Source organism: Staurois parvus, unplaced genomic scaffold (genome assembly GCF_062004578.1).
Source record: "Staurois parvus isolate SC_StPar_1 unplaced genomic scaffold, SC_StPar_1.0 ptg000173l, whole genome shotgun sequence".
Lineage (NCBI taxonomy): Eukaryota > Metazoa > Chordata > Amphibia > Anura > Ranidae > Staurois > Staurois parvus.
Window position 1 is genome coordinate 5751918 of NW_028317969.1, and position 23006 is coordinate 5774923.

General features: G+C 44.6%; 2 pseudogenes; both read right to left on the reverse strand.

Annotated features, from left to right (window-relative positions):
- Positions 1–11055: 11055 nt before the first annotated feature.
- Positions 11056–15151, reverse strand: LOC149462559 (large neutral amino acids transporter small subunit 4 pseudogene; annotated as a pseudogene).
- A 361-nt stretch (positions 15152–15512) lies between these two features.
- LOC149462560 (large neutral amino acids transporter small subunit 4 pseudogene) lies at positions 15513–18462 on the reverse strand (annotated as a pseudogene).
- Positions 18463–23006: the final 4544 nt, after the last annotated feature.

Sequence of the window (23006 nt, forward strand, 5' to 3'; positions counted from 1 at the left end):
TTTCTTTTTTTTCCCTGTGCAGTGAAATTAGATTTGAAATTTTTTGGAAAAGTTAAGGCTCTGTTCACGCCTACGTTGTGATGGTGCGTGTGTTTTTTGTGCAATTTTACATGTTGCGCTTGGGGAAGGCCAGTTATTTCGAAGGGTTGCCCTACATGTTAAAAACCCACAAAAAAAGGTGAGTGAACTTAGCAAGTACGTAGTGTTGGGGTACCTTTTTTTTTTTTTTTTTAAGAACTAATGACATTGCTTTACATCTGCTAAAGGGATGCATTTTTTTCTGTACTTTGCAGAAACATGCATGGTTTTGTGTATTCCTGCAGTGCATAAATGTGAACAAAGCCAAATGTGAACAAAGCCTAAAAGGTCCTCATTTTAAAATATATGTATATATAATAGTGGGATCATTTTCATAATGCAGATAAAACTGCATCTCCTTCCCTGCTAGACACAGATGGGAAGTCTGTCTCACTGCTGAAACATATCGCAGTGTACTGTGTGCAGCTGATGTGACCATTTCTGTAGACTTCTAGATGTGAATCTTCTGAATCGCACTGTCTACCTGAAAACAAGGTGGTTCAGGCACATGTGGTGGATTTTTCAAATTTAGAAAAACAATAGCAGTTTTATTTTCTACAGGAATTTTATTTGATGAAAATAGCAAGGTCACACATTAGATTTTTTTTAATTTTTTTTTATCAAAGTTTATATTTTTAAAAATTATTAAAAGTTAACAATAGAAATTATGTAAGTATAGTTAAGAGTAAAATTGGGTGATGCAAGGGTAACTTGGACACTGGGGTCACAGGAGTGCACAGGGGTCACTATCGGCACAAATTATAGGGTCTCTAGAGGCACTTGAGTACAAAGGTGTATAAAGAACAAGGTATCTGTATGAAACACTGGGGACATAATGTTGACAGGACAACAGGGAGTTCACCTTAGGTTGATTCAGATGCTGTAGATATAGGGGGGGGGGGGGGCAAGTCATTGCTCAAATGCTAAGCATTGCTCCAGTTAATACTCTAAAGATGGACTTTTGTTTCTGTTAGATGTGGTGAGATTGGTAGCATGCAGATTGCAGTGACAGAGGCTATAAGGTGAATGTGATAGTATTGAAAAAATTGTCTTTACCATTTGACAAGCGCAGGTCAGACCACTGCCCCTTTTCACCAGCTTGTGACAATGGCTGGTCAACCTCACACCACTCTGTTACTGATTCGCAACAGTGATGCTCTCAGATTGTGGCACCAAAAGCTGAAAAATCTTTGTGCAGGGTGAAGCTAAGTGCCAACAGACTAAGAACGACTGCCACTAGTTTTGTTAACTAGGCAAATAACTCTTAACTGCCACAAACTATAGAAAAATTTATTTACGACTTTAAATAAATGCCTGTACGCACACTGTCATCAGACAGGTATAGCCAGAGATTTGCCATGTAGTAGTGCTTTTCAAGAGACCGTTTCTTTACATTTTGCATTAGTTCCTGGTCACACCAGTGCAACATGTCATGTGATTTGATAGTTTCAAATCACATGAAGTCTCACCCTATTGTCCGCAATGGAAGCGGTCATATAGGTGTGATTCAGACTGGCGGAAGTTGCACATGTCTTCCAAGTTGCACTTTAAGTCGGACTGACATCCGACTTTGAAATCGTGCAAATTCAAGTGACGTCAGATGATTTCAAATTTGGATTTGTTGTGACTGAAGACTTGGGACAATTGTAATACCTCTTTAAAATGTTTAATAATGAAAAGGTTAAAAAAAGGTGCAAATGTTTACAGAAAGTTATTGCAAAGTTACCAGACAACAATGCAACAGCAAAACAAAAATGTTGAAAAATGGATTTTGCTGAACTAGGACTTGATAAGTATTTTCAATCAATGAGCAAGATGGTACAGTGGCTGGACAGATTCCTTTTTGATGGTAAAACTAGAGCTTCCAACTGCAGGGCAGCCCCCCTTTTTTTTTTTTTCTTGTTCCTGAGGGGGGTGCTTGAAAGGGATTTGTGACTCTAGTGACCACTGGTAGGTTTCGCCCCCTGTGGAATCCAAGAGACTGCTCTCTGCAAGGAAGACATTCACATGCACAGTCTTCCAGAAAGCAATCTAATCTTTATTCACAATACTCCTCCTTATGTGATAAGTTGTAACAGGGAAACATAGAATGGAATTTCACTGGGTACTTGTCAAGGCCGTGTACGTGACATCTGTAGCAGTTCAGATCGCACAGACCTTGAATCATTTACAAGAAATCAATGGTATTTTCCCCTAAAGCAGAAGTGGTTAATAAGTAGAAGCAGGTGCAATTAGTACAAATAAATAACCAGATACTTTCCATGCCTTGAGCAAAACTAGATTTAAAAGGATGCATGGGTGCAGGTCTAGAACATACACATAGCTGGCATGTACATCTATACATTTAATTATCTAGACAAAATTAAAAAAAATCTACAAAATAGAGTATAAAAATAAACAAAATGGAGGGCGAGGAACATACATTTCCCTTCAGCGCTGACAAATGATCTGACCAAATATACGGCTGAGTGACCATGGGTGGTCATGGTGTTTACGATCATGACACAGATCGTTTTATATAGGTAAAATCTTTGAATACCTACAGGTTAGTCTATCTTGCATATCCTTGTCTAGCATGAAATTACATTTTGAACGGATATAAATGTGATCAGTTTTGGATGCCCAATTCCTCTAGGAGAGGAATTGGGCCGGTTCTGCTCCTGATACCTCCTAGGGTAGCGGTGTTTGGGGTCAAAATACTACTAAACTGACAGGTGAATATATCCGTATTCTAGCTGTACTGGTGTTTCAGAAGTTAAGAAATACACTGAAGTTCTTGATTTCACCAGGGAAGAGACAGCAATGTGTATTGCTCATGACTCTAGCTAAGGTATTTACGATGGGGGGTGATCAGGCAGGTTATCTGGTTGCTTTCCTGATTGCTCAAGCTTGCAAGTTTGATGGTTTTGCTAGGGCACCTAAACTGAAATAGGTTTTGGGGTTACTCTACTACTCTCAAACGTACTGATAATTGTGTTTGGGATGCATCTAAAAGTGTTTCTTGTATACAATGAAGGGGGGGCACTGCAGCTATGTCTTATTGTGAAAATAAACTTTGTAGGTAAGCTGGGACCTGACTAGCATGGCCTCCGCATACAGCTTTGTGTCCAATATAAATTTCCATTCCACCCATTACATTATATAGGGTGCAATCGGATGTTTTTACGACATTTTACTTCATCCGCCTCGATGGTGACCAATGAAATGATTCTATGTTAAAAAAATCTAATTTTTTGGCATTTAAGAAAATTACCTCACTGTTTCAGTAGAGATTTCATTCATTAGTAGACTGTCTTCGAATACACCACTAATTTGACGATAAAACAACTTGAAAGTGTACCACACTTTCGAAATCCAAATTATTCCTATCATTTTTATTGCATAGTTAAATAGGCCCAGCTTGGACTTTTTCAATTTTTTATTAAAATACAATCACATTTAGATCTTATGAAGTCGCATGACTTGTGGCGATGTGCGTTTGGAGGGTCGGAACTGTCAGGAGAGCTGTCAGGTCCTGAGCGATAGATTTTAAACAATCTAAATGTGTGGGTTTTTTTTATTTGCTGGTGATTAAAATTACTACACTATGGTGGCATCTGGATTTAACTTTGCAGAAGGACATAGCGGTGCAGTGGAGATTTTAAAGGCACAGTGGCCATCAGAATTGAAGTGGGTTAGTGAAACCTCTGGTGGACCCATGAAGGCATTGCACATTACCACCTGTTTGGGAGCAGTGCTATTTGACTTGTATTTTCATATCCATGTGAAAGCACATCCCTAGGCACTTGGGTGTTTTCAGAGTGTGAAGATGTTTCTCTTTGCAGCACTGGGATTCTGAGATCAGTTCCTTGAGCGATTATCAGTAGACTATTTAAATCGCATGTGCTTGGACTGTGAAGAGTTAACATACAACAGTGAAGGCACTAGAGGTTTTATGGACACTGATGCATGGGAATGATATATTGTGATTACGGTAGTTTTTGTAATTTTCAAAGTCATTGTTTTAGGTATTCATACCAGTTTTTACATGTAGATATGTGTATTCATGCCAGTTTTTGCATGTTGATGTGTACATAGTGTTAATTTAAATCTTGTGTTGTGCTGCTGCTAACTACAGTGCTGTGAAAGTATTTACCCCTTTGACAAATATGCAGAAAAAAAAAATCAGCACTTGGATCATCAAACAAATTTTATCTTGCACAAGAACAGTAAATATTAAATACAGTTTTTAAATGAGTTCATTTATTGGGAAAAAAGCTGTCCAAACCTGCCTGGTCCTTTGTGAAAAAGTAATTTCCCCCTAAACCTAAGCACTAGCTTTGTGACAGCTGCACTCAACCATTTGCAATAACTGGCAATGAGTTTTTCACATCACTGTGGAGGTATTTTGGCCCACTCTTTTGCAGAATTGTTTAAAGGTTTTGGAGTGACCTAGTCAAAGTTCGGACGTAAATCCGACTGATGTTGTGGTTGACTTTAATTTGGTTTTTTTTGGTTTTTTTGCTATTCAGCGGTAGTCTTGGTATGTTTGTAGATCATTGTCCAGCTGCATAACCCAAGTGTACATTTATTTATCGAGTTTATATAGCGCCGAAGGGTTTGCTCAGCGCTGTACAATAGAGGGGACAATACATGAAACAGTACAGTAACATCAAACGGCACACAAGGGGTAAGAGGGCCCTACTCTTTCGAGCTTACAATCTAGGAGGGAGGGGGTAGAGGCACAGGAGGAAACTGCTGTGGGGGATGGAGTGGTAGGAGGAGGAAAGGGCAGCGGCTGTTAGGTGAGGGTGGGGTAGGCTTCCCTGAAGAGGTGGGTTTTCAGGGAGCGCCTGAAGGTGAGGGAAGGTGACAGTCTGATGGATTGGGGTAGTGAGTTCCAGAGGATGGGGGAGGACCTGGAGAAGTCTTGCAGTCGTGCGTGGGAGGAGGAGACCAGGGAGCAAGATAGGAGGTCCTGTGAAGAGCGAAGGGTACGGGTAGGGTGGTACCTGGGAATCACGTCTGTGAGGTAGTTAGGGGCAGTGTTGTGAATGACCTTATAAGTCAGAGTGAGCAATTTGAATTTAATGCGTTGGGCAATGGGGAGCCAGTGGAGGGAGAGGCAGAGGGGGGTGGCAGAGGTGGAGCGGCTGGTGAGGTGGATGAGTCTGGCAGCTGAGTTCAGGATGGTCTGAAGCGGGGAGAGCCTGCACTGGGGTAGGCCGGTGAGGAGGGAGTTGCAGTAGTCAAGGCGTGAGAATCGGGGAGTGTACGAGTAGTTTAGTGGTGTCTGGGGTAAGGAAGGAGCGTATCTTTTCGATGTTCCGGAGGTGGAGCCTGCATGTGTTTGTAAGTGATTTGATATGAGGTTGAAAGGAAAGGTTGGAGTCCAGAATGACGCCCAGGACCTTGGCTTGCTGGGCGGAATTGATGGTGGTGGTGTTGGTAGTGATGGAAAGGATGGGGGGGGGGCGCGGGCTGGGGGGAAGACGAGAAGCTCTGTTTTGGAGAGGTTGAGCTTGAGGAAATGGAGCGACATCCAGTCAGATGTCGTTTAGGAGGTGAGTGATGCGGGCGGAGAATGTGGGGGTGAGGTGAGGGGTGGATAGGTAGATTTGAGTATCAGCGTAGAGGTGGTAATTGAAGCTGTGGGAGTGTATGAGTTTGCCAAGGGAGGAGGTGTAGATGGAGAAGAGAAGGGGTCAAAGGACAGAGCCCTGGGGGACCCCAACAGAGGGGGAGGGAAGAGGAGGTGGCATCGTTGTAGGAAACGCTGAAGGAGCGTTGGGATAGATAGGACGAGAACCAAGAGAGCGGTGTCTCTGATGCCAAGGGAGAGTAGTTTATTAAGGAGGAGGGGGTGGTCGACTGTGTCAAAGGCCACGGAGAGGTCTAGGAGGACAGAGTAGTCTCCTTTGGCTTTGGCGGTTAGTAGATTGTTGGTGATTTTGAGGAGGGCAGTTTCAGAGTGTAGGGGACGGAAGCCGGACTGTAGTGGGTCAAGGAGGTTGCTGTCAGTTATGTGGGCGCTTAGGCGATCGAAGACCAAGCGCTCAAGGAGCTTGGAAGTGAGTGGCAGCAGGGAAATTGGTCTGAGGTTGTTTAGGTCCGTGGGGTCCAGGGAGGGCTTTTTGAGTATGGGGGTGATGTGCGCATGTTTTAGGGAGGAGGGGAAGACGCCAGTAGAGAGGGAGATTGAAGATGTGGGTAAGGGAGCGGATGAGGGAAGAGGGGGGGTGACCGGAGGAGTTGAGAGGGGATAGGGTCCAGGGGGCAGGTAGTGAGGTGGGCTTCTGAGGAGACTCTGGTGACTTCCTCAGTGGTAGTAGGGCTGAAGGAGTGCAGTGATGGGGGGGTTACGTAGGCAGGGCCTTGGGTGTGGTGGGGGGCAGTGCCGTTGCAAGGTCAGAGGGGAGAGATGAGGGGGTGATGGAAGGGGGGAGGCTAGATGGGGAGGTAGATTGCAAGTTGACTATGTCCTTGCGGATTGCGTCAATCTTGTTGTGGAGATGAGTGGCAATCTCGTGGGCGGTAAGTGAGGTACTGAGTGGAGGAGAGGGGGGGAGAGAGCAGGGAGTTGAAGGTGAAGAGTCGGCGAGAGCAGGTGGAGAGGGTGTTGATCAGGTTAACGAAGTAGGCCTGCTTGGCGGCGTGGAGGGAGGAGGTGTAGGTGAGGAAGGCAGATTTGTAGCGTGAGAATGCATGAGGGGACCTGGTTTTGCGCCATAGTCCAGCGCACGACTGCGACGTTTGAGGCATTTAGTATGGTCGTTCTGCCATGGTTGGAGCGGTCTGGGTTTGATGCGTGTGGTTGGGGGTGCCAGAGAGTCTAGGGTAGCTGATAGTGAGTCGTTGTACGCGGTGGTGGCTAGGTCAGGACATGACAGTGGAAGGATGCTGTCGTGTAAGCGGTCGGCAGCAGAGTGGAGGGGGGGCGGGTGCAGGTTGCGGCTGGTGATGGTTTGGCGCACTGGGGGGGAGTTAGGGGAAGGGGAGATGGAGAACGTGAGGAGGTGGTCTGAGAGAGGGAAGGGGGTGTTAGTGAAGTGGTTGAGGGTACAGAGGTGGGAGAAGACTAGGTCCAGGGTGTTCCCATTGATGTGGGTGGAGGATTGAGTGTATTGTGTGAGCGCGAAGGAGGAGGTTAGGTGGAGGAGTTGGGAGGTAGCTGGGGTGTTGTCGTTGATGGGGATGTTGAAGTCCCCAAGGATGATGGTCGGTAGCTTAGAGGAGAGGAAGAAGGGAAGCCAGGCGGCGAAGTCATCCAGGAAGCGGGCTATGGATCCGGGGGGCCTGTAGATCACTGCGATCCTTAGGGGGGTGGGTGAGAAGAGCCGGATGCAGTGAGCCTCGAAGGAGAAGGTTAGGGAGGGGGGGTTAGGGAAGACCTGGAAGGTGCTCAGCGGTGAAAGGAGCAGGCCGACACCACCACCTTTGTGACCGCTCAGTCTTGGTGAATGGGACCAGACGAGACCTCCATGGGAGAGTGCCGCAGGGGAGGTAGTGTCAGTGGCCTGTACCCAGGTTTCGGTGATGGCTAGGAGGTTGAGGGAGTGGGAGATGAAGAGGTCATGGATGGCAGTTAGTTTGTTGCAAACCGAACGGGCGTTCAGAAGTGCAACCGAGAGGGGGGATGGATGTGGGGAGGAGGTGCACAGGTATGAGGTTGAGGGGGTTGCGGTGGCTGGCGGAGGCAGGGGGGTTCCTAGAGGGGGGGAGGTGGTGAGGGGCCAGGGTTCGGGGAGATGTCCCCAGCGGATAGGAGGAGGGTGGCATGGGAATGGGAGGTGTAGGAGCGTGTGGGTCTGGTAGTGGTGGCATGTGGGTCGACCGGGGAGTGGAGTACCAGGAGGAGGTGGTGAGTGCCGTAGTAGGGAGAGGGCAGAAGTGAAGGGGCAATGTAGAGCTGTTTTGGGGGGGTGGGTGGGTAGAGGGAGGTGATTTTTGGGATGGAGGAGAGGAAAACGAGAAGTGCAGGTGGCATGCTGGGGTGAGTGCAGTGCTGTTCGGGTCAGGGGAGGTGAAGGGATACGGGTCAGGGCGAGGTGATGTGGGGAGTCTGTATCACCGTGGAGAAGTCCACTAGAGTCCTTCTGTAGGGGGAGAGTGGGAGTAAAGGGCAGCAGCTGGCTGGCTGCAATCTGTGGGTGCAGTTTGCTGGCGTCCGAGGGGTCTTCAGTGGGTCCGGTGGATCGGCGAGTGGAGGGGTTGTAGGGTGCGATGTCTGGGGGTGTTGGTAGGCATGGCAACTGATGCTGGCGGCTCGGTGACTGGAGATTCGCTGGGTGGTCCGGGAGATTCGCTGGGCGACATCTTGATTCGCTGGGTGGTCCGGGTGTTGGGTGTCCAGGGGTGGTAGCTGGGTGCAGGGTGACCAGGGGTGGGCCCAGAACCGATGTATGGGTTGGGCAGCGGAGCAGCGATCAGTGGGCTTGAGCTGGTTCCTGGTGGTCAGGGATGGACACAGGGCTAGTGAGGAGGGCCCTGCGGAGGCTGGCAGGTCTGTGGGGATCGGTGGTGGCAGCTTACCCGTTCTGGTGGTGCTGCCGTGCAGGTATCCTGGGGTGGTCCTGGGCTGCTGTCAGCTTGGTGGTCCTTGCTTGCTGATCTTTGGTGGGGTGGTTGTTGTCACCTTGCGTCAGGCTGCTGTGGCCCTGGAGACGGTGGAGAGGGTCAGGGGCCGCCTGGGGAGGACCACCCCGCTGTGTGTCAGAGGGCAGGAGCCGAGGGACGGAGCGGCGGTGCCGCAAGTCGGCCCGCGAATGAATCGAGGCCGCGGCTTCGCCGATTGCAGTAGGCCGCGGTTTCAGAGGGGGCCAAAACTGCTCGGGACCCCTCCCGGATGCTTCACTAGGGGCCGCAGGTGTGTCGGGGCCCTCGTAGTGTCCGTTGCCGGGTCAGGGGCCGCAAGATGGCAGCGGATTAGGCAGTGGGGCGACGGAGCTCTCAGATGGCATGTTGCTCCGTCGCCATCTTATGTTTTATCAACATTTATCAACATTAAATCTCATTTGCCTCATATTTGCCCAATTACACAGTGCATTGAGGTTGGCTTGTAAGTTATACATCCTGTAAGGATGTTATTCCACTGCACAGCTTGGTGTCATCTGCAGAGACTGAAATGGGATTTACAATCTCCGACCCTATATCGTTTATAAATATATTAAAAAGTAAGGGTCTCAACACTGAACCTTGGGGTACGTCACTGACAACCCTAGACCATTCAGAGTATGAATCATTAACCACCACTACTCTCTGAATACCATCTTTTAGCCAGTTTTCTATCCATTTTACATATGGATTTTTTCCAGTCTGTAGACTTTACCTTACAAATTAGCAGTGTGTCAAACGCTTTTGCAAAATCAAAGTATTCCACCGCCACCCCCTCTGTCCAAGTATACAATGTCCACCTCCACTCCATCCAAGGTTTTGCTCGCCCCCTCATAAAAAAAATCAGATTTGTTTGACAATTTGGCCCTGATTTACGAAGAATTGAGTCTACTAGCAGACTCTGAACATTCAGACTCAATTAAATCAATTAAGACCTGTCAGTCTTCTGAGAGGCGTCTACAAATCTCATTGAAAAGCATCTGTTTCTGTTAGTAAATGTAGAATCTTCTGTCTTTCATGAATCCATGTCTGTTGCTTAAAATTTTTTCCCAGCAAGAACTAATCTATGTGGTCGTGTGGGTTTTTTTTTTTTTTTTTTTTTTTTTTTTTTTTTTTAACTCCAGTATTTTCCCAACTATAGAAGTTAAAATAACAGGTCTGTAATTACTTGGTAAAGATTTCGACCCCTTTTTTAAATATTGGCACCACGTTGGCCTTACACCAATCCAGTGGTACTATGCCAGTCATTAGAGTCCCTAAAAATTAGAAACAATGGCTTTGAAATAGAGCTCAATTCTTTAACCTCCCTAGCGGTATGATTGTCAGTAATTCTGTGCTAAAAGCGGTACATTGTTTTTCAATGGGGATATATATATATATATATATATATATATATATATATATATATATATATATATATATATATATATATAGTAGGCCTGTAACTCTTGGGAATAACGCACTGAAATCTGTTTAAACGAGTCTAGTAGATATCCTTGGTGCAATAAAGTTTTATTTAATTACATTAAATTTATTATTATAATTTAATTTATTAAACACACAGAACTCTGTCCAAACAATATTATATAGACACTGCATTTTGTTTTAGAAAACATCACGGGGGTGGTAAATTTTGAAACACAGGACTGCACAAAGTCAGACATTGCAATCAGGGCAGTGGAACCTAGTTTCCTTGCAAATTTTTTTTCCACTGTCATCTCTCCGAGAGCAACATACCACTCACATTCGTGTAGGTGCTGCCTTTTTTTGGGTTGGTGGGATGTGGTCCATAAAATAACATCCAGTCAGACGATCTGGGTTGACAACTCCCACAGCACATCGGCCTGATCTTCCCACAGACACTGAGGGTGTTTGTGGAATGCCTACATTCTGTTCCATGTCAAGGCTGTGGTTCCTCAAACACTGTAAAAGAAGATGCCGGAAAATATTTTATAGTATTTTCTCTGCTGATTTCTTATAGCCGGATAGAAAGTCATAGCTTGGTCAGCTCTGTCGACACCTCCCATGGTTCTGTTGTAGTCAATGACAACCTGCAGCTTCTGGATGTTTTCCCACCTTTTTGTTTGTATCAATGTGGAGGCATTGTGAACGGTACTCATTAGGCACACATCCTTGTCCTGCCATCTAAGTGCAATCATTTTGCCTTTCTGCCAGGCAACTAATTCTCCCGACTTCAGTTTGTTTTTTGCATGCATGGATGGTAGGTTGCGCCAGTTGGCCCAAACGGTTCCATAGGCATCCGTTCTGTGCTGAACTTTGTATATAGTTCTGGAGAGGTGTAAAAATTGTCCATCATTGCACAGTAGCCTTGGTTTAGCAGGGGCTCAATCAGTGACAGGATGGAAGATGTTGCTGTACTTGGGATCAAATTTTGTGCCTTTTGCCGGTGTATGACTGTTCTAGATGTAGCTGGTAGAGGATTCTCACAGCAGATAGCAGCAGATTTGATGCAAAATTGTGCTCTCTTGGACGCGATGTACTGGATCCAGCTGAGCCTTCCCTTTTGTAGGCCATTAGACTTTCGTCTATGCTGATGTCTGACACATAGCTCTGCTGGAAATTTCGTCCAATTGGGAGACTTCGCAAATAAATGAGGATTTTGGCAAACAATTCATCCAGCTCCCAAGCTAAAAAAAAAAAAAAAAATTTGGGAAGTGCAAAAATTTCATGAAGGAAAAGTTGTACTCTGACATGATGGTGCCAAAGAACGGCATGGCAAGCATTTTGTTGGTGGTCCAGTACCACTTCTGCAGCGGTTTCCCCACCACTCCTTGTAGAATAATTAGGCCGAGAAACAGCCAAATGTCCTCTTTGGTGACAGGCTCCCACTTTCTGCTTCGTGAAAACCGGCTGTGTGGAGCAGCTAGTTGCGCTGCATACCTATTTGTCTCCGTCACAATTTCAATAACCTCATTGGTCAGAAACCATTCCAAGTACGCCAAGGAGTTGTCACCTTCAACGTGTATTTTCATACCAGGTGAGCTGGTAAATGGAAATCTTGGCGGCGCTGGCGTATCGCAATCAATAGTGCACAGTGCGCAGATTACTCACATCAATCTCAGATTCACCGCTGACTTCACTTTCGGTGTCTGAAGACAAATCGCCACATGAGTCGCTATCGCTCAATTCAAGTAGCTCCTCGCTATCGCTGTTCGCTAACTCATCATAAACTGCTTTAGTTCTCTAATCTCCCCCTGACTTTCCTGAGTTGCGTGTGGCACAGGTAATATCCCAGAGATCACCTGGGAGGTTCTTCCCTTCAACTTGCACCCTAGTTCTTTTGATTCTTAAGGAGCCTCCACCTTCCATGTATTGTCATTGGTTCCAACATGAACCAAGACAGCTGGGTCATGCCCAGCCCCTCCCAGTAATTTATCAACCCGGTCCACCACATGCCGAACCCTGGCACCAGGGAGACGGCAAACCATTCGGTGGAGGCGATCCTGGCGACAGTGGATTCTATGATCAGAAGGACTGATAGAATAATTTATCACCAATTGTCTAGGCCTTCCTGCACTACCCTCACCACCCCTCCCAGATGGTCTGCCCTCCCGTCTGTTAGGGATAGCCGTGACATCCAGGGCTGCCACCCCCACATCTTCACCCAACTTGGCAAATCTGTTTGGGTGCTCAAACCCAGGGCCGGCCTTGGGTTACTGTAAAGAGGGAGTGGTAGGGGCTCACAGAAAACAATCTTCCTACCTGATAATCCTGATTAGCCCATCCGCCCTCCACATCAATCCCATTAGCTACCTGCTCAGAGCAGAAGACCCCTTTTTGAAGGTTGATAGCTCTGCCCATTGTTGCAACTTTCTCCTCCAGACCTAGAAATCAGGATTCCAGAAGGGCAAGCCTCACATCTGTCGCAGCGGTATCCATCCTGGGGCTGTTGCTCCATTGCTGCATACATGCGGCACAATGTCCGCTGCACAAAACCTTCAACCCTGCTAGCACTCATATCCCAGTTACAATATTAACAGAAAAGATCACTTGTCGCAGGTTAGTAGACTCCTGTTATAATCTCCTGTTTTCAACTGTGGTTTTTTAACTCCACTTATCAAATGTCCACTTGGTCAAAGGTCCAGCAAGCAAAACACAGGCAAGCTCAGAGTGAGCTCTACAGTCAGTTATAAAGGACCTGTATCAACTGAGACCAATTAACCCCTCCCCTTAATTAGCAGAGTGAAGAAAGACAAGGAAAGGGAAGAAAAAAATGCTATTCAGAAAGTGACAGAAAAAGGGATTTACAATAAAAGCTTTTAGCAAGACCCAAAGAAAAAAAAACTACACCAGCAGTCAAAAGTAAAACATTTTCAAATTTCCCACTCTTTTTAGTGATCAGCCAGCATAAAATTCTGTGTTTTACTCCAGATGTAACGGGACACACGCCTTCCAAAATTATTTGTCTCCTCGGTCCACTGATTATCCAAGACGTTTGGGCAAATATTCTAAGTGGTGGTTTTTTTTTTTGTTCTGGCAAATGTGAGATTACCTTAACTGAGGCAAGTGAGGTCTGCAGTTCTTTAGATGTTGCTCTGGTTTCTTTTATGACCTCCTGGATGAATTGCCATTGTGCTCTTGGCGTAATTTTGGTAGGCCAGCCACTCCTAGGAGGATTAGCTCTGTTCCAAGCTTTCTCCATTTGTAGATAAACAGAAGCGGTCAAAGTGAAGCACGCAAACATGAGTCATTAAGTCAGGGGTGGGCAACTGTGGCCCTCTAGCCAGGGGCGGACTGACAATTCATGGGGCCCCCGGGCAATAGGGGATCATGGGGCCCCTGTGTCCTTGCCCAAACTGAAAAAGGTACCAGGGGTATCTCATGGGGCCCCCTACTGACCCCAGGCCCTTGGACAGTGCCCGAGTTTCCAAATGGTCAGTCTGCCCCTGCCTCTAGCTGTTGTTGTAGCACCAAGTCCCATGAGGCATTGCAAAACTGACAGTTATAAGCATGACTCCCAAAGGCAGAGGCATGATGGGACTTGTAGTTCACCAACAGCTGGAGGGCCACAGTTGCCCACCCCTGGTTTATGTGGTTTCTTAGCAGGTCTGGCAGAAACCAGGCTGGGTGTTGTAAGTCAAATTTTAACTACGTTTTAAAAAAAAATGTGGTCAAAGTTGATAAGTGATTTAGCAAGGAGGGGGACATTTGCATACAGGGCCTGACAAGTTTCGACAGCTTTTTCCCCTTGCACAAAGAAAACCCAAGTAAATTAAATAACTTCAAAACTGCATTTTGTAATATAAAAAAATTGATCTGAGTCATTTACAGTAAGTGTGACAAATGTGCAAAAAACACAGGAAAGGGGCAAATACTTTTTTACAGCACAGTACATTAACCTAAAATGGATCACCAATCCTATGTCCCATCATAGGCAAGAACAGAGGTTGTTGGAGTTTAAATGTACTGGTGGGAAATTGCAAGCTAGTAGAGCTACCGAACTGTAATGGGTATATGGTTGCATACAGTCCACCCACAGTAGAATGGATGAATCCTCTTAATATTGTGTGTAATATAAAAGTGAGGATCTATTAAGGAAGGTTTGGAATAACACATGACCCCCCAGGCCCACTAGCAGCCAGTTGGAAAATGCAAAGACCCAGGTGACATTTGTGATCTTTTGAATTTGATGATCATGCATTTTCTTTACATCTTGTTTAACATCCTTCTCTTCTCCATTGCCATCGCCACATTCCTCGACCTTCCAGTCCATGATGTATCCTATCTGAGGCTATCAGCAGACAGAGCAGCTGTAATACTCCAAAGTTGGATTTTTATGGCCTGACAGTCTGCAAGTTTCTATCCATTGGGAATTCCAGAATGTTGTACATGGCTCCGATGTAGAAAATGAGACCTGAGCTGGGTAATACATAGCGATATGGCTAAGCACGATGGGACTGAACTCGCTCTTCATAAAGAATGGTTTGTATTGTCTACCTGGCATTTTACCTCCAGATCCATGGTGGACTGACACAACTTATAGCCCTTCTGCAGTGCTGACTGCTCTTAGGGTTTATTCTGCAGCCTCTTTGCCTCCACACAGTGGTAACTTGCCTATAAAACTGCTTTCCTGAGATCTTGCAGTCCAGGTCTAGTCAGCTGAGCTTTGTCTTCACAGTAAAGTCTGTCTTCTGGTCCAGGAAAAAGGCTCTAGAGTTAAAGAAGCCATTGAAACAGACCAGCATAGGCAGTCAAGAATAAAAATAGTGATAAAAATGTATTCCTAGATCCTATAACCTTGATAAAGGGGAATGTGATGGCAGTGGAAGCATAGGACCCAATTATCGGTGCAAAAAAGAAAAATGTTGAGTGTGGCTCCCCAAAAATGCTGGGCGGTGTAAGAAGTAAAGGTCATACACATTCCATCAAAGCCATTCAGACATAAGGCTACAAAAAAGTTTGGATTTTTTTGATCCATACACAAACACCAAAACTGGCACTTTCTCTTAGCATGGACCATACTTATTCCTAGCTCTTACTATGATTGAATGTCTGCCCACTCAAATTATCAGTCTTAATATTGTGTGTAATATAAAAGTGATCTATAAAGGAAGGTTTGGAATAACCTGTGACCCCTAAGTCCACTAGCAGCCAGTTGGTAAATGCAAAGACCCAGGTGACATTTGTGATCTTTTGAATTTGATGATCATTCTTTTTCTTTAAATTTTGTTTAACATCCTTCCTTCTCTTCTCCATCATTGCCATCGCCACATTCCTCGACATTCCAGTCCATGATGTATCCTATCACAGAGGCTATCAGCAGACAGAGCAGCTGTAATGCTCCAAAGTTGGATTTTTATGGCTTGACAGTCTGCAAGTTTCTATCCATTAGGAATGCCAGAATGTTGTATATGGCTCTGATGTAAATGAGACGAAGCATACTTGTCCATGATGATGCCCAAAGTAAGTGAGATGGCGCCAAGCAAGAAAATTCCCACGGTATTGGCCAGGCTTAACATTCGATCTTCATTATACGCCATGGTAAAAAAAACACGTGGTTCGGGGAGCCCATCCAACCAGTGTATATAAAGAGGTGCTGCCCTAATTACCCCCAAGCCCACTAGCAGCCAGTTGGTAAATGCAAATACCCAGCTGACATTTGTGATCTTTTGAATTTGATGATCATGCGTTTTCTTTACATCTTGTTTAACATCCTTCTCTTCTCCATTGCCATCGCCACATTCCTCGACCTTCCAGTCCATGATGTATCCTATCTGAGGCTATCAGCAGACGGAGCAGCTGTAATGCTCAAAAGTTGGTTTTTTTTATGGCCTGACAGTCTGCAAGTTTCTATCCATTGGGAATTCCAGAATGTTGTACATGGCTCCGATGTAGAAAATGAGACCTGAGCTGGGTAATACACACAGTGATAAGGCTAAGCAGCATGATAGGACTGAACACGCTTTTCATAAAGGATGGTTTGCATTGTCTACCTGGCATTTTACCTCCAGATCCATGGTGGACAGACACAACTTATAGCCCTCCTGCAGTTCTGATGGCTCTTGGGGTTTTTTCCCGAAGCCTCTTACTCGGTTGTCTCCACACAGTGGTAACTTGCCTCTAAAAGCCTCTAAAACTGCTTTCCTGAGATCTTGCGCTCAAGGTCCAGTCAGCTAAGCTTTGTTTCCACAGTTAAGTCTGTCTTCTGGTCCAGGAAAAGGCTCTAGAGGCAGTTAAAGAAGCCCTTGAAACAAACCAGACCAGCATAGGCAGTCCAATAAGAATAGTGATAAAACTTATTCCTGGATCCTAAAACCTTGATAAAGGGGAAGGTGATAGCAGGGGGAGCATAGGACCCCCATTATCAGTGCAAAAAAAGTGAGTGGGTCCCCAAACATGCTGGGCAGTGTGAGAAATAAAGGTCATACACATTCCACCAAAGCCATTCAGACATAAGGCTACAAAAAATGTTTGGATTTTTTTGATCCATACACAAACACTAAAACTGGCACTTTCTCTTGGCATGGACCATACTTATTCCTAGCTCTTACTGTGATTGAATGTCTGCTCACTCAAATTATCAGTCTACAAATTGAATGTTAGGTGTATTGTAACAGACAAATTACCAAAAAAAATTCAAAAGAAATGCAAACAAATTATATGCACTGATTTGCATGTTAATGAGGGAAATAAGTATTTGATCCCCTTCACAAAACATGACTTGGTACTTTGGTGGCAAATCCCTTGTTGGCAATCAGAGGTCAGACGTTTCCAGTAGTTAACCACCAGGTTTGCACACATCTCAGGAGGGATTTTGGCCCACTCCTCTTGGCAGATCCTCTCCAAGCCATTAAGGTTTGGTGACTGATGTTTGGCAACTCTAACATTCAGCTCCCTCCACAGATTTTCAAATGTTTTAAGGTCTGGAGACTGGCAAGGCCACTCTAGGACCTTAATGTGCTTCTTCTTGAGCCGCTCCTTGGCCATGTGTTATGGGTCATTGTCATGCTGGAACACCCATCCACGACCCATTTTCAATGCCCTGGCTGAGGGAAGGTTCTCACCCAAGATTTGACGGTACAGTGCCCCGTCCATTGTCCCTTTGATGCAGTGCAGGTGTCCTGTCCCCTTGGCAGAAAAACACCCCAAAGCAGAATGTTTCCACCACTGTTTGACAGTTGGGATGGTGTTCTTGGGTTCATAGGCAGCATTCCTCCAAACACGGCAAGTTGGATGCCACAGAGCTCGATTTTGGTCTCATCTAACAACAACACTTTCAACCAGTCCTCTGCATCATTCAGATGTCCAGTGGCAAACTTCAGGCAGGCCTGGACATGTGCTTTCTTGAGCAGAGGAACCTTGCGGGCACTGCAGGATTTCAATCCTTGTCAGCATAGTGTTGCCAATTTGTTTTTTTGGTGACTGTGCTCCCAGCTGCCTGGAGATCATTAAAAAGATCCTCGCGTGTAGTTTTGTTATGATTCCTCACTGTTCTCATGATCGTTGACACTCCACGAGGTGAGACCTTGCATGATGCACCAGACCCAGGGAGACTGACAGGTTTTTTTTTTTTTTTTTTTTCCATTTGCGAATGATTGCACCAGCTGCTGTCACCTTCTCACCAAGCTGCTTGGCGATAGTTTGGTAGCCCAGTCCAGTCTTGTGTAGGTCTACAATCTTTTCCCTGACATCCTTGGACAGCTCTTTGGCCTTTGCCATGGTGGAGAGTTTGGAATCTGATTGTTTGCTCCTGTGGACAGGTGTCGTTTTTTTTTTTTTTTTTTTTTTTTTGAGTGCTTCTAATCTCAGCTTGTTACCTGTGTGAAAGACACCTGGTAGCCAGAAATCCTGCTGAATGATAGGGGATCAAATACTTTTCCCTCATGAGCATGACAATCAGTGCATAATCTTTTAGACCTGCATTTCTTTTGGATTATTTTTTTTTTTAAGACTGATCATTTGAGTGTGTAAACATTCAAAATCAGCAGGGGATCAAATGCTTATTTCCTTCACTGTATAACCTTGATAAAGGGGAAGGTGATGGCAGAGGACCCAATTAATAGGGCACACAAAGTTGAGTGTGGGTCCCCAAACATGTTAGGCAGTGTAAGAGGTAAAGGTCATACACATTCCACAAAAGCCATTCAGACTTAAGGCTAGAAAAGAGCACAGACGAGTTTGGATTACTTTGATCCATATGCAACAAACATGAAAACTGGCACTTCCTCTTAGCCTCAGTTTGCATGGACCATACTTGCCCATGATGATTCCTAAAGTAAGTGAGATGGCGCTAAGCAAGAAAATTCCTACAGCAAAAGCCAGGCTTAACATTCAATCTTGTTTGTTATACACCATAGGAAAAAAAGCACATGTTCGAGGAGCCCATTCAACCAGTGTATATAGGAAGAGGTGCCACCCTAATTATTAGAAAGGGTGTAACCAAAAGACTGCATACACAACAAAGAAAAGGTATGAACCTCCAATAGGCTACCTCTACAAAAATAGTGACATACATTGCAGGTGCATGGTACCACCTAACACTTCATGACCATACCTGGATGCCCTAATACTCCCGACCTCAACCACCCCGCCAAAGCCTGTCCCTATGATTGTGTAGTTGTCCAGAACAGTCATTGACACTCATTGAGGGCAAGTCGCGAAAAGTAATTAAAGAAGCTGGCTGTTCAGAGTGCTGTATCCAAGCATATTAATGGAAAACTGAGTTGAAGGGAAAAGTGTTGTAGAAAGGTGCACAAGCAACATGGTTAACCGCAGCCTTGAGGATTGTGGAGCAAAGGCCATTCAAGAATTTGGGGGAGATTGACAAGTGGACTATAGCTAGTTAGTGCTTCAAGAGCCACCACACACGTATACAGGGCATGGGCTACAACTGTCACGTTCCTGTTTTGTGTATGTCTTTTATTTTGTTGAGCTAGATGGACTAGTCTTTTCAACCTATGTAACTGAGGGTCCATTCATAGCAGAAGCAATGGCACTTTTTTATGCTTCCACCTGTCAACTGAGGTTGTACAAATTTACAGCCAAAATTAAATTTATACAGTAGATCCCAAAATTCAGCGTTTGGGACTGGGAATGCATGGTTTCATTAGGAATCGCTGGTAGGTCACACTACTGTAAATGCAAAATTAAATCTGGATTGTGCCAGTGTGCTTAGGCTGTCCAAAAGACAAATCATGATATACATGGCAAAGACATGCTCAAAACTGGTTGCTCATCTACTCATTTTAGTCACTTAGCTACATTCCCAGCCAGCCTGTTTTTCCTTTCTACTTCAGCTGCACTCATTCCCTTAGGCTTTGCCTGAGCAACAACTAGTGTTCATTGTGCTAGGTTACTCAATGACTTTGTATTTTTAAGAAGATTCTTATTTCCCAGTGTTTACTAGTGAAGACTCCTTTTTTTACCCCAGTGCTTGCTAGTGATTCTTGAAGCATAGTTGCCTGCTTGGGTGAGTCTGAGAACCGCAACCTGGGAATCGTCTGCAGCGCAACCCATCTCCACCATCAGGAGCTCTGGAGAAGACAAGGCGGTTCCTTAGACTCTGCGCCTCGGCCCTTTCAAGGGCCCTCACTTTTTTTCGTATGAGTGGGCATGCGGAGTTCTCCTGTTAGTACCAATAGGTATTCTCCTTATCCTAAACTTTGTGCACCCAACTGTATCTGGTGTACCTGCATTTCCTGGAACCCGTGTGCACATCCAGCTGCTATAAGACACCTGTCCCCCTATTAGCCCTGCACCTCAGTGCTGTGGCTCTTACCAGTATTCAATGTTCTGGCTGTAAGGGTAGTAGCCCATTGTTGCACAATAGTCCTTTGTTCAAAACTTTCCCAGATGCCAGAGACTCCATAGTGTTTCCTGCTCAGTTGTAGCCTGCATGGGTGTTCTCTGAATACACTGCCATCCAGCATGTAGGCTACATGGACAGTCTACAATACCAACCATATGTCATGGTCCAGTTCAGGACGACACGCAAAATGATTCCCTTTTTTGTTAAATATTTTTTAGTCTTTTTCTGTGCAGTGAAGTTAGATCTGAAATTTTTTCAGAACAGTTAGGGCTCTGTTCACGTGATAGTGCGTGTGGGTTTTTTTGGTGCAATTTTACATGTGCTTAGGGAAGGCTTGTTTTTTCATAGGGTTGCCCTACATGTTAAAAACCCACAAAAAGATGAATGAACATAGCAAGTTGTTGGGGTACCTTTTTTTAAGAACTAATGACATTGTTGTATATCTGCTAAAGGGATGCATGTTTTCTGTGCTTTGCAGAAACATGCATGGTTTTGTGTGTTCCTGCTGGAAAATAATGTGAACCAAGCCTAAAAGTTCCTCATTTTAGAAATAAATGCATATATAATAGTGGAATCATTTCATAATGCAGATAAAACCATCTCCTTCCCTGCTAGACAGGGATGGGAAGTCTCAATCTCACTGACGGAACACATCACAGTATACCGTGTGTAGCTGATGCAACATAGATTCTGTAGGCTTCTAGATGTGAATCTTCTGAATCGCGCTGCCTACCCGAAAAACAAGGTGGTTCAGGCGCATATGGTGGATTTTATCCATTAAAAAAAAATTCCGTAGAAAATTAAGTCTTTAGTTATTGTATTGTTTGACAAAAATAGCAAGATCACACATTACATTTTTTAGAAACCTCTTTTATTAAAGTTTTTTTTAATATTTTTTAAAAATAAGTTAACAGTAGAAACTATAAGTATAGGTAAAAGATTAAAATTGAGTGATGCAAGGGTAACTTGGGACACTGGGGTCACAGGAGTGCACAGGGGTCATGATCTGTGCAAATTAAAGGGTCTCTAGAGGCACTTGAGTACAAAGGTGTATAAAGAACAAGGGATCTGTATGAAGCACTGGGGACATGTTGACAGGACAAAAGAACTGTGTACATTGTGGTCACAGTAGTGAAAAATGTACACAGGGGTCACAGGAGTGCACCTTAGGTTGATTCAGATGCTGTAGAAACGGGGGGGGGGGGGGGGGGGCAGGGCAAGTAATTGCGCAAATGCTAAGCATTGCTCCAGTTAATACTCTAAAGATGGGATTTTGTTTCTGTTGTGGTGCGATTGGCATGCAGATTGTAGTAACAAGTGACAGAAGCTATAAGGTGAATGTGATGGTACTGAAAAAAAAACTTGTCTGACAAGCACAGGTCAGGCCTTTGCCCTTTTTCACCAACTTGTGAGACAGACTTAACACTCTAAACAGTAAGTTAATTAGGTTAGCTAGCTGGGTGACTGAAACAAAAGGTGAATGGGAATTCATACCTAGACAATGGTTTGATGAATTAAGATCTCACTACAGAGCAGACAGTCCGGCTCCTTCAATTCACATGTCTAGTTCAGATGGGACAGTAATATTTATCAGCCATATGAAATCTATTCCTGGTTGTTGATTCTGAAGTAATTCCAACCACATTCTTGGCATCCATTAGTCACCCTGTGCCTCTAAGACACAGGGTGACTTGCACAAAAGAGGGATATGGGGAGCTGAGACAGGGGTCTCACAACCTCTGCAAAGTAAGCTGGGTTCCATGAGCCCCCACCCAAAGTGACTCCCACCACAATAGCAATTTACCCCTTTTAAAGATCTGTACAGTGTCACCACAGACCGGTATAGCCAGAAATTTGCCATGTAGTAGTGCTTTTTAAGAGACAGGAATTCTTTATATTTTGCATTAGTGCACTAGTCCCCGGTCACACTGGTGTGACTTGTCATGCCATTTGAAACTATCAAATGGCATGACAAATCCCACCCTATTGTCTGCAATAGAAGTGGTCCATATAGGTGCGATTCCGATACTGTCGGACGTTGCACAGATGTCTTCCAAGTCACACCTGAAGTCTGACTGACAGACTTTGAAATCGCTCAAATTCAAGTGGAGTCGGATGATTTCAAATTTGGATTCTTTGAAGACTTTGCCAATTGTAATACCTTTGAAAATATTGTTTAATAATGAAAAGGTTAAAAAGTGCAAATGTTTACAGAAAGTTATTGCAAAGGTAACAGACAACAATGCAACAGCAAAGCAAAAGCATTGAAAAATAAATTCCTATGAAGTCCTGTTTCATAAAAATCCAATCAATGAGCAACATGGTACAGTGGCTGGACAGACGTTCCCTCTTTTGATGGTAAAACTAGAGCTGCCAACTGCAGGGCAGCCCCCCCCCCTTTTTTTTTTTTTTTTTTTCTCCCCCTTCCTGAGGGGTTTGCTGACAAATGATCTGGCCAAATAAGCAGCTGAGTGGCCATGGGTGGTCATGGTGTTTACGATTATGACAGATCGTTTTGTATAGGTATTTAAAGGTATTTATGCAAATTTGATGGATTTGCTAGGGCACCTAGACTGAAATAGGTTTTGGGGTTACTCTACTACTCATCAAAGTACTGATAATTGTTTGGAATGCAGCTAAAAGGTGTTGCTTGTATACACTGCAGCTATGTCTCTTGTGAAAAAAAAATTGCATAGGTAAGCTGGGACCTGAATAGCATGGCCTCCGCATACAGCTTTGTTTCAAGTATGCAATTCCATTACACCATTACATTATATCGCGTGTAATCTGATGTTTTTTTATGACCTTTTACTTCATCCTCCTCGATGGTGACCAATGAAATGATTCTATGTAGAAAAAAAAAGCCACAAATATTTTAGATTTTTTTTTATTAAGAATTTACCGCAGAATTTGTTTCAGAGATTTCATTCATTAGTAGACAGTCTTCGAATACACCACTGATTTGACGATAAAACAAAACTTGAAAGTGTGGTACGCTTTCAAAATCCAAATTATTCCTATCATTTTTATTGCATAGCTGCATAGGCCCAGCTTGGACTTTTCAATT